Below are 12,012 nucleotides of genomic sequence, written 5' to 3' on the forward strand. Positions count from 1 at the left end.
GGTGTTGGCCCTGTGTGCCTCGGTCGTATGCAGTCCTGATTGTGGCGCTCACCTGCACGGCGCCAAACACGCATACGACCATCATTGGCACCAAGGCAGAAGCGACTCTCATCGCTGAAGACGACACGTCGCCATTCGTCCCTCCATTCACTCCTGTCGCGACACCACTGGAGGCGGGCTGCACGATGTTGGGGCGTGAGCGGAATACGGCCTAACGGTGTGCGGGACCGTAGCCCAGCTTCATGGAGACGGTTGCGAATGGTCCTCGCCGATACTCCAGGAGCAACAGTGTCCCTAATTTGCTGGGAAGTGGCGGTGCGGTCCCCTACGGCACTGCGTAGGATCCTACGGTCTTGGCGTGCATCCGTGCGTCGCTGCTGTCCGGTCCCAGGTCGACGGGCACGTGCACCTTCCGCCGACCACTGGCGACAACATCGATGTACTGTGGAGACCTCACGCCCCACGTGTTGAGCAATTCGGCGGTACGTCCACCCGGCCTCCCGCATGCCCACTATACGCCCTCGCTCAAAGTCCGTCAACTGCACATACGGTTCACGTCCACGCTGTCGCGGCATGCTACCAGTGTTAAAGACTGCGATGGAGCTCCGTATGCCACGGCAAACTGGCTGACACTGACGGCGGCGGTGCACAAATGCTGCGCAGCTAGCGCCATTCGACGGCCAACACCGCGGTTCCTGGTGTGTCCGCTGTGCCGTGTGTGTGATCATTGCTTGTACAGCCCTCTCGCAGTGTCCGGAGCAAGTATGGTGGGTCTGACACACCGGTGTCAATGTGTTCTTTTTTCCATTTCCAGGAGTGTAGTATGAAAATGGTTCAATGAACCCTCTGCCAGGCAGTTAAGTGCGAATTGCAGAGTAACCATGTAGATGTAGACGAATGCACGATCTTGCATTTGAATTTCCTGCTATTTTGTACAACATAGGGAAATTGGTCTTTGGCAGTCCTGTGGGAGGGGAGGGGGAGAAATGCGATGACTCATCGATGACGTCGTCGATGACCTACTCTGCCGCACAAACTGCTGTGTTGTGTAGCGTTACTCTGCTCCTTAAACCTTCCTTCTAAGGAGGATAAGTCTCCCTGATAGAAGTTTTGTTGTTTTGTCGTATATGTTGATCTTTATTGTCGGAAATTATGAAATCTGCCAAAGGAAATCCTGAGCAAGAGATGTAGAATACTGAGTGAAGTATCCCACATCAGACGGAAGCACTTGTTTCGTTTTTGATGGAAGATCATCGACCATTCACCCCACAGCCCTGGCTGTACGCCATGTAACTTACATCTGTTCCATCGCCTAAAGCATTTTCATACAGGAAACGTTTTCACGACGATCCTGAGGTACAGACAACTCTTAAGTTGCGGTTCAAGACATTGACAAAGGACCCGCATTACCAGTACGATGTTGAAGACTATTCTGAGTAGCCCCGAGAACATCTCTGAAGCGATGTACCAAATATTCCTTATCAACTTTGTTTCCCTTGTCGGCAATCGGAAATTATTTTCTAGGCATCCTTCATGTTGGTGCGTCTCTATAGCTATTGAAACAAATATTTCTTACTAACGCTGTTATGTTTAACGGCCATAGAAAATTTCTTTTTATAACCTTCGTATTAGACATCGGAAAGTCTATGTTCACTCAGAAATAGGGCTGAGTTCGACACAAGACAAAGACATTTCCTGGTCAGCAGATGCATGTGTACAGCAGTGAATAACAGGGCGCAGAATCCCAATATGAACCAACCAGCGTCTTGGCAAGTAGCAGCAGGAGAGGACGTGTACGGTATTCATACAACGGTACTGCAGCTTGGCTTGGTTCAAATGGCCCTGAGCACTACGGGACTTAGCTTCTGAGGTCATTAGACCCCTAGAACTTAGAACTACTTAAACCTAACTAACCTTAGGACATCACATACATCCATGCCAGAGGCAGGATTCTAACCTGCGACCGTAGCGGTCGCGCGGTTCCAGACTGTAGCGCCTAGAACCGCTCGGCGAGCCCGGCCGGTACTGCAGCTTGAAATGTGCACAAGGGAATATTATTTTGTATGAAGGCAGAGGCCATTAGTCTGATATATCAGACTTAATAACAGGATGATAGGAGAATTGATAGGGTCCATTGATGCTGGCATCTCTTGGACAAGATCTGAAGATAATTTATTTAGCATCCTATGGGTGAATTTCACTTTGCTCTGGTTTACTCGAAATACCGCAACAGTCCTTCGAAAAAGTATTTCAAGTTCAAGTAAAATATTGACGTACAGATTTCCTATCAAAGTTCCAAATGTACGTAGATGAATTATAAGAACCCCTCCACATCTGTTACATTCATTGACAAGGGAAGCGGAATAAATAATATTACCTAAAATGGAATAAAATAACAGCCAAAGCAGAATACTTCCGCATCTTCTCTCTCTCTTATCATTGAGTCTATTCACAGCCCGGGTAACAAATAATATTGTGAATTTTCCAACACGAGAGGGGGGGGGGGGAGCTGAACGTGACCTCTGTAAGTTCCTCGCTGGCGAGACAGTTCCTGTATGTTACTTGCGTTTTTATGATTTTCCAGCTGCAAGTGTTCATTTATTGGGATAATTAGATCCCATTATTCATGCATTATTCAATGAAGTCCATATCCCAAGTATTGCATTATTATTTTATATGTGCATAATGTTTTTCTATGTCAACATTGAGGTTAGGTTCAAGGTCTATTTTTCCAGCTCGGTTTTTGTCTGAAATCTCTCTTTGGCGTTGATTGTCAGAAAAAGTTCGGGTACGATAGGCACTAATGACAAGAACTCTGATGGAGAAACTATTTTCAAGAAGTACAAATCGGGGAAAAGTTCCCCTACAGGTTTCTTGTTGAAGTTTTCAGTAGATCAGTCCTTTTTTACATACGTATTTAAGTATTTTAGTGGCTGCTATCTGAAACAGGACCTACAAATGTATTTTTATGTCCACACTAGGACAAAAGATGGATCTCGAAAAGAATGTTGCAAGAGCAGTTAGATGATGTGGGACAGAGAAAGTACGCAGCCTAGTCAGCCACTAGATTTATCCTTCGTAAGGCTTCAGACAGTTTAGATGCACTGTGTCAAAAAGTATGGAACCACGTGGAAACATTTCATTATGATTGTCAGCCGCTTGCAATAAGTTTGTCACCTTCTCTGCTTATATAAGTATCACTTTGCTCACGACAGGAAATAGAGATAGACGACGAGCATAGGTAAATCAATTCTCAACACATATTACAGTCCACAGTTCCTTTGTATGACATATCACTTCATAATTTTCTTTTTGCCGTGTCTCTGTTTTATTTTCAGTGTCGGTCATGTCAGTACCTGTGGACGCTGCATGAACTGGTCTTCCTGCAATTATAACTTTTCGATTGCAGTCTTTTGCGATTAAATTAATCAGTTACGTGTTTAAGTTTCCTACTCAGTTATGACATTGTATCCTTTTTCTTTCAGATGTGACGTCATTTAATCGTGGTTACGAAGAGACGTCTATGTAACAATCATACAGACACTTTATGTTACATTTCTGGACACTGCGCCATTATTCGTGAAAGACGCAGTAAACGTCCTTTGTGAGGAACGCTTGTAAAGCATACTTTGGATTTAGTTTTGGCGACCAAGATGAAGCGTGGGTCCCACATATTGTGTGTCAAAACTATGAGGAAATGCTGTGTGACTGGACGAAAGGAAAGCCTAAGTATTTACCTTTCGGAATCCCCATTTTCTTGAGAGAACCAGTACATCACACAAGTGTCTGTTATTTTTGCATCGTTAATACAAAGGGAACTGGTACGAAAGACAGACATGAAGTTTCATATCCCAACATCCTCAAGTTATCACAAAGATGAATATGAAGGAGAGTTCTGCATGAATGTCACTCGTGGCGGTAACGCGAAACTTCCTTGGTAATGAAGAAGCTGCTAACTATAAAGCTTTTTAAATGAACACACCGCCATATTGCAATATAAGTTAATGGCATAAACTCAATCACTTGAAAATGGCATTAAAGGCCGAAACTTGGATCGTAATTAAATAAGCAACAATAAAGTCAAATGGTGGTGGTTCATTTAAAAATTATTGACTGACTGTTGCTCAGCAACATCAAAAACTCTTCATTAAATATAAAACTTTCTTAGTTGATATACTGATGTATTCATGTCTTCGGGTGTAATATGAGTCTCAAACTCCATTTCCTATACCGTCATCTTCATAAATTTCCTGCCATCTTAGGAAAGGTCAATGACCAGTAAGGCGAACGGTTCCTTCAGCACCCGAAGGCAAGCATGAGTGCTGACAAGGGAGATGGAAAAAATGTATGATGGCAAACTATTGCTGCGACATTAAACGAGATGTCCCTGAAATAGTTCACAAGTGGAAGAGCATTAAACGAAAATTTCTGCCTCAGCAGGGAGGGTTAGTTAGTCGTAAGTAACTTTTGTCAGATTGTTACTTTCTTCATGACGCTATGTGTTTCAGTTCGTACCACCGAATAGATATAGACTGTGTTTCTATTTAATCGGTGATTAATTTAATTTATACTACAATCTAAGTTCAAGAGACTTTAATATTCATCCACCTACATTATGATTTAATGATAAATACATAAAATACTGACTTTTTCAATTGAAAAAAGACTGGAGCTTTCAGAAAAAATTATCTCAGATCATCGCCCTTCTATTACGTAAGAGCAACTGGTGATAGCAACAGAAGAAAAATGTTACTGACCAGTTTTATTTCTACGACCACTGTAGTTACACCGTGTTACATGGCTGCTAATCGTAAGCCATTTGTATACATGTCGAGCAGTCTGCTGTAATGCATCAACAAACGCTGCAACTCCATTAACGGTGCAGTCACAGGCACGTCCTAACACGAAACCTTAATTTTTTCCTTTGTTTCACGTCAACAAAAGCTACTTCTTCGATCCCATACAAACACCTGTCACACACAGGGTGACAATTACTGAACTGTATGAAATGAAATCGTTGTAACTTCTGAATGATTAGCGTTAGGACCTTCAAACTGCACCGTTAGCCGCGGAGCCTGATGAGAATTAGTATATGAATATGGTTCGGTTTATCGATTAAGCCCACTTCCATTTGGGTGGGTTCGTCAGTAAGCAAAATTGGCGCATTTGGCGGGGGGGGGGGAGGGGGGGGATGAGAATCAACATTTCGTGATCGAGAAGTCTCTTCACGGTCAACGGGTGACTGTGCGGGGTGCAATGTCCAGTCACGGAATAATCAGAGCGATATTCATTGGTGGCACGGTGACTACCGAAAGGTACGTGAAGGTTTTGGAAGATGATTTCATTCCCATTATTGTAAGTGACCCTGAGTTCGACAAGATGTGGTTCATGCAAGACGGAGCTCGACCCCGAGGAGGGAGGAGACTGTTTGATGTCCTGGAGGACCACTTTGGGGGTCGCATTCTGGCTCTGGGGTATCCAGAGACCACTGCCATATGTCCCGATTGGCCGCCATATTCTCTGGGTCTGAACACATGCCATTGCTTTTCGTGGGGTTATATTAAAGACAAGGTGTAGAGCAATAATCCCAAAACCATTGCTGAGGTGGAAACAGCCATTCAGGAGGTCATCTACAGCATCGATATTTGGACACTTCAGCTGCTCATGCAGAATTTATCTATTCGTCTGCGCCACATCATCGCCAATGATGCCAGGCATATCGAACATGTCATAACCTAAATCAGAATATCTGTAGCGTCGTTTACATACTGGCTAAAGTGTACGCACGCCGTAGTTTGTAACTAATTTGCGTTTTTTTATGTAGTTCGATAATATTGTCAACCTGCACACAGCATTTCGCTGTCACGGATTCTGTCAGCAGTGGACAGTCATGTGACCGCCTGGTACCAGTTCAGCACCATCAACAAGGGCATTCTCGTGAGTAAATCCGTCGAATATTTATTCTGTTTTCAATATCAGTTGAGGTACTACATGTCATGCATGTTACACGGACTACATTTCCGATTCGCTGACGCACGCTGCAACCCTCTGCAGCTAGAGAGCTCAATAGTAGCATGTAACATGGCGGTGTAGAAGGTAACCATGTCGGTGCGTGAGGAACAGCGTGCTGTAATCGAGTTTCTGATATCTAAACACGTGCCTCCAATTGAAATCCACAGACGGATGAAATCTATGAACGATAATGATTGTAGCGACATCATTAATGTGAAACGTATGGTTGTTCATGCTCAAACGAAGGAGACGGTGGTGCTGACCTCAAAGTGTGTGACAGAGGTTGAAGTAGACGTCAGAAATATTCAAGACCGTACCATCAACAGACGCCTTCGAGTTGACAACGTTCTGAGATGTTCAATGCGTGGTGCATTCGGAATTCGTGGCTAAAGGCACTATCGTAAACTACGCACGATAATGCAAGACCCCCAGAAAACAAAGCACGAATTTGAAGGGTTGGCCCACACAAAAACACCCTATCCTTCACCATGACAATGCCAGACAACACACGAGCGTGCGACATATACGACAATCCGATGCCTTGTGTTCACTGTCATCGATAATCCTCCATACAGTCCCAACTTTGCCCCATCCACTTTCCACATTTTTCCGAAACCTAAAGAATATCCAGATGAGATTTTCCCTCTGCAGCAGTGTGCGCTGATATGAAATTTCCTGGCCGATTAAAACTGTGTACCGGACGGAGACTCGAACTCGGGACCGTTGCTTTTCGCGGGCAAGTGCTGTACCAGTTTTATAAAGAACCTCTTCGTAGACATAGTTTTGATAGTGAAGATGCGATGCAAGCAGAAATGAGGTTTTGGCTCCATTAAGGAAGTCGAATATTCTACAGTGACGGTATCAACAAACCGTCTTCTCCTTCGGATAAATGTGTTCGTCACCACTGAGACTATATTGAGAAATAAATATTTAGACACGAAGAATAAAGATGTGAATGTTAAAATAACGCGTTTCTATTTCAAAAGTCTTCACAGTTTTTACATGAAAAATTAAGTGGCATTACTTTTCAGTACACCCTCACACATAGCTCCAAAGCGAGAAGAATGATCTTTTTAACTTATTTTATGCAGTGTGTTTGATAACTTCTAATAATGCTATACCAGACACACCGATATCGTCACTGTAACCGATGAAACCGATATACTGCCACATAACCAGCAATGATTACAAGAATATTGAGCTTGTTGAACACAATTGGCTCTTTATTCACACGAAGTAATGAGTGCTATTGACAGAGAGTCTTAAGATGATTATGGATTTCTAAACTTCTAGTAGGTATTTGACCCAGTTCCTCTTGCAATCAAACTGCGTGATTACAAGCTCAGTTTTGTGGATTGGATGTCAGAGAAGTCGCAGTTCGTTCTAAGTGAGTAGAACGTACGTAGCAAAACCGAAACTATACTTGACGTTCTCCAGTGAAGCTGTACAGGCCCTCAGTTTTTGTCAATCCAGGTGTAGATTTCGGGAGTTCTTGTAAATTTCACGCAACTATGGCTGCAAGGTAGTAGCTGAGGGCCAACTGCCACATCGGATGGCAGGCGTACGCTGTGTCGGTGTTGATATTTTGCAAACGATTGTGCGAGGCAGGCTTACGACACCGCTCGCAGGCGAGAAGGTATTCCCCCGCGGGCACTGTACACAAATGTGAAGTAATTAGGTCGGCACAGGGTGCTGACGAGAACCCATACGTTGCAGTTACATCAGCGCCTAGTGAGCTGTGTGTAGGGGCTGAAGAGGACTGAGGAGGATTGACACTATAATTATTAATGATCGCCCCACTTCTCGCCTCCAGAAGATCTACGTCAGAGGTGTACGGCAAAGACGTATAAGTAAGTGAGCCCGTAGGGTCAATTCACGCAGTCGTGTCGCCAATTTGTCGGCGTCTAGAACCGGATAGAATGACGATTATTTAAGTTGCAGGTCAACCAGGACGACATCTGCGAAGGATACTGGCGACCAAATGGCCCACTGAAAGTACCACAAACCTCCGCTGCACGGACGAACCATAGTTGTGGCGGGGCGGGCTGTACCTTGGAGCTGCACCGGTGTAAGGAGCGAGTTGGCTGCTGGTCCCCACTCTCTGGGTGACAACGTTCGGCGGACTGCAAGCTGCCGGCCGCAGGGGCGCGGTCTGGGCGTGAACTCGCGGCCTCCCGGGTGCAGAGCTGTCTGCGGGCACTGAGCGAGCTGCCCTGGGCGGACTGCCGGAGCTCATAAGGATCACTACAATGACGGCAGACGGCTGTGCCCTTCACCCCACTACGTGGGTTCCACGAGCTGTGCTTGAAGGAGCAGTGTCACGGGCTACTGGTGCTGCCAACACACATGGCGGCCACTAAGCCAAGGCGTGAGCAGGAGCGCCATGTCTGCAAGGCTGGGCGACCGGACGCCGACAAAGCAGTCCGAGATTGGCATTGGCGCTGACCCTTGCAAGCACGCTGCTCGGCACCTTCATCGGGATCAGCCAAAGGCCGGCTGTGTACTTTCGATGCAATATAGCCAATGACACACTTGCCGGTGTTTCTCTCCACGCTCGGTGTAAGTCACCTCTTTCTCCCAAAGCATACTCTCGGTCGTTCTGACACCTTAAAACCCCTCAGCTCAGGGCTGTAACACATTTAAATGATTAGAAGACAATTCTTTACAGGTAATGCTGTCGTTGAGCGTCTAGTAAAGTCACCAAATGATTGACACAAATTCTAAAATGATTCAGACAAGAAATCTGCATGTTGCGAAAACTGGCAGTTGACGTTGAGCAATGAAAATGTGAACTCCTCCACACGAGTACTAACAAAATTCCGTTTAATCACGATTTCAGAACAAATTTCTCAAATTGGAAGGTTACATACAGCAAAAATACGCCACATTTTAACCATCACATGCATATTTTATGGGGAAAGCAAAGCAAAGATTGCATTTTACTGGAAAAAAATTTAGAAGATGCAGCAGATCTAATAACGGGACTCCATACCCTATGATTGTCCGTCCTCTTCTGGAGAACTTTTACGCGTTATGGGATCCTTACCAGATAATAGTGATGGAGCACAAGGCAACGGAAATGCAGCTCGTTTTATATATAGTATGCAAGTTGGGGTAGCAATCACCGGAAAAAAGACGTCTTTCGTTGCGGCGTGTCCTTTCACGAAACTACAATCATCAGCATTCTTCTCCAAATGACAACATGTGTTATTGCCTATTACCTGCTTAGGGAGAAACGACCATTGTGCTAAAATAGGAGAAATCAGAGCTTGAACGGAAAGAATTTTGCATCTTCCCCACGTGTTAGTCGAGAGTCGAACAACAGAGAATCGGTCTGAAAGAGGTTCTGCTAATACTCTGCCAGACAAATGAGTATGAACCGCGCTGTAAACATTTGGACGTAATCATAATTATTTATAAATATTTGTTGCGTTTAGTCTATTCAGAGCACAATAGACGTAAGGTCTGTACTGTTTTGAGGTTGATGTTGAAAATATATAATATGGTAGTATGAAGATATAGTGAGCTCTGACCGGCATCAGCGTGTGTGTGTGTGTGTGTGTGTGTGTGTGTGTGTGTGTGTGTGTGTGTGTATGTGTTGTCTGTGGTTCTGTGTGTAGTATGCACACATGCCGGGTGGGTGGGAATGGGGGTTTTTTGGGGGGCGTGGAGCTGAGGGGGACAGGCAGTGGATCAAAATGTACAAACGAAAGGTGCGAGTAGATGGCAATGAAAGAAGCAAATACACCTAAGAAAGCTTATGGGCGGAAACCGATGGTTTCCCCGATGTGATGTATTACGACGGAGTATGTAATGTCTCTTGCAGCGGTCTCTCCGCGATATTAACAGAAATTTTATAAATCATATAACTCAGTACATATCTCGAAATATCTCTTCTTATCTTACCGATTATCAAGGCAAAGTAGTTTCAAGCCCAATTATTTCTTGGAGCGTCCATTTACTCCATGGAATAGCTTCTCTGCTATCTATGTTTTTCTCTTAGGAAAAAGAATAGAGGACTTCTTCTCGCCGATTAGTCGTGAAAGAAGGATGTATATGTATGTATTGTTGAGCTAGTCTCCATCTTGATGAGATTCTGTATGAGAAGGAATTTAATACACGAACTAAACTAAAGTAAGTGTGTTCGCGTATTATTTAACGGATTATTATTATTGACAGTGTCTGCTTACTACGGTGTGTTGCACGGGATCAGTGGGGAACGTCTGATTTACACTGGACGAACCTGCCGTTTTGTATGCTCAAGATATCCAGTTACTTCAAATAAATAGGCTAACACGGTCTTACCAGCAGATCTCCGGTCTTCCCCATGTGATCACCGAAAGTTAATAATTATTACAAATGTTTCCAGGAGATCGACTGACAATTTTCGTCGCACCGAGACTTCGAAATTGCTTCACTGCCTTATGGAATTTAAGTTAAGCTTAATTTAATCAGGATAGAACAGTATTGAACTGTGTGAATGTGATAAGCCTGCTTTGTCAATGAAAATTCCCTTAATATACGCATGTTTTTACTATCCTGATCAGTGAAGCTAAATCAGGCCGGTGTGAGAGAGGTTTTTAAATTTTAGATCCCATACAAAATATATTAAAAGTACATAAACGCCTTCTAACAGAATTTCCAAGCACCCAAGGTCAAACCGCAGATATCCACTTGAGGACAGACATATTACAAGACTTCTATGTGGTAATCATTTACCGCGAAGTCAGGCCTCAGCGCTTCTTCCGAGTTCAAAAATCCCTGGCATGTTCTGGATGCATTGACAACCTTGCACAAGTTGTTCCCAGAGTTCATCGACACTAACAACATAGCTGGAACACACCTAAACATTTAAATATCCACACACATAAAAGCAACGGGTTTAGGTTAGGAGACCTGGTAGGCTATAGTTTTGGCGACCCACGACCGATACATCTCTAGTGGAAGATTGTTCCCAAACAGCCACATGAAAGTATGTCAGTGCGCCATTACACATGCACTACTGACCCATCCTTTCACCATAAGTAACATCATCCGGACGTGATTGAATGTCCGTTTTTAAGATTTCCTGGCGAATGTACTGGCCGTAGTGCTCTCGGCTGCTCATATTGGTGCAGTCGTTTACGAAACACGATATTTAGACAAGTGTCACCTGAGGATGATAGTGTGGTGCACTATCGAAATATCGAGTTTCTTGAAACACTGCACTCACCTGGACATCCGAGACTAATAGAATCATCATTAACAGTTCTGATATAATTAAATTTTCCTTGAGACATTTCAGTTTCAGCTTTATCTACGATAATAATTGTCCATGCAGTTGCGTTACGTATTCTGCTGTAGTGGTGCAATGGCTAGCACAACGGTCTGATAAGCAAGGTGACGTGGCTGCAAGTGCTGGCTGCGCCACAAATTGTAATTAACTTATTCACCTTCTTTCATTATCATTGACAGTGTTGCAAAATTAGTATGACGGCACTTGTGCATTCGTTGTATTGTTTCATTGCCGTCCACTCCCCCTTCTTTATTGTTCCCTCTTTATTTAGCCTTTGATAGTTAACAGTCACTTAGCCAGCTAAGAGGTAAAGAACTGACATATAGTAAGAAACAATCTGATGGCGTAGTATGAGAGCATACGGCTACAAGTTTAACAAAGTTATTTACAGCCCTGCTGTTGGTTCAAATGGTTCAAATGGCTCTGAGCACTGTGGGACTTAACTTCTGAGGTCATTAGTCCCCTAGAACTTAGAACTACTTAAACCAAACTAACCTATGGACATCACACACATCCATGCCCGAGGCAGGATTCGAACCTTCGACCGTAGTGGTCGCGCGGTTCCAGACCGAAGCGCCTAGAACCACTCGGCCACTCCGGCCGGCTGCAGCCCTGCTGTTAATTGAGCTTCACATAAGATATTTTACGATAGCTTTCGTTAATTTAAAGAAAAATATGGAAGAATGAGACGGCAATACTAACGATTAACAATGGTTTTGTGGTAC

This window comes from Schistocerca nitens, chromosome 7 (genome assembly GCF_023898315.1).
Source record: "Schistocerca nitens isolate TAMUIC-IGC-003100 chromosome 7, iqSchNite1.1, whole genome shotgun sequence".
In the NCBI taxonomy this organism is placed as follows: domain Eukaryota; kingdom Metazoa; phylum Arthropoda; class Insecta; order Orthoptera; family Acrididae; genus Schistocerca; species Schistocerca nitens.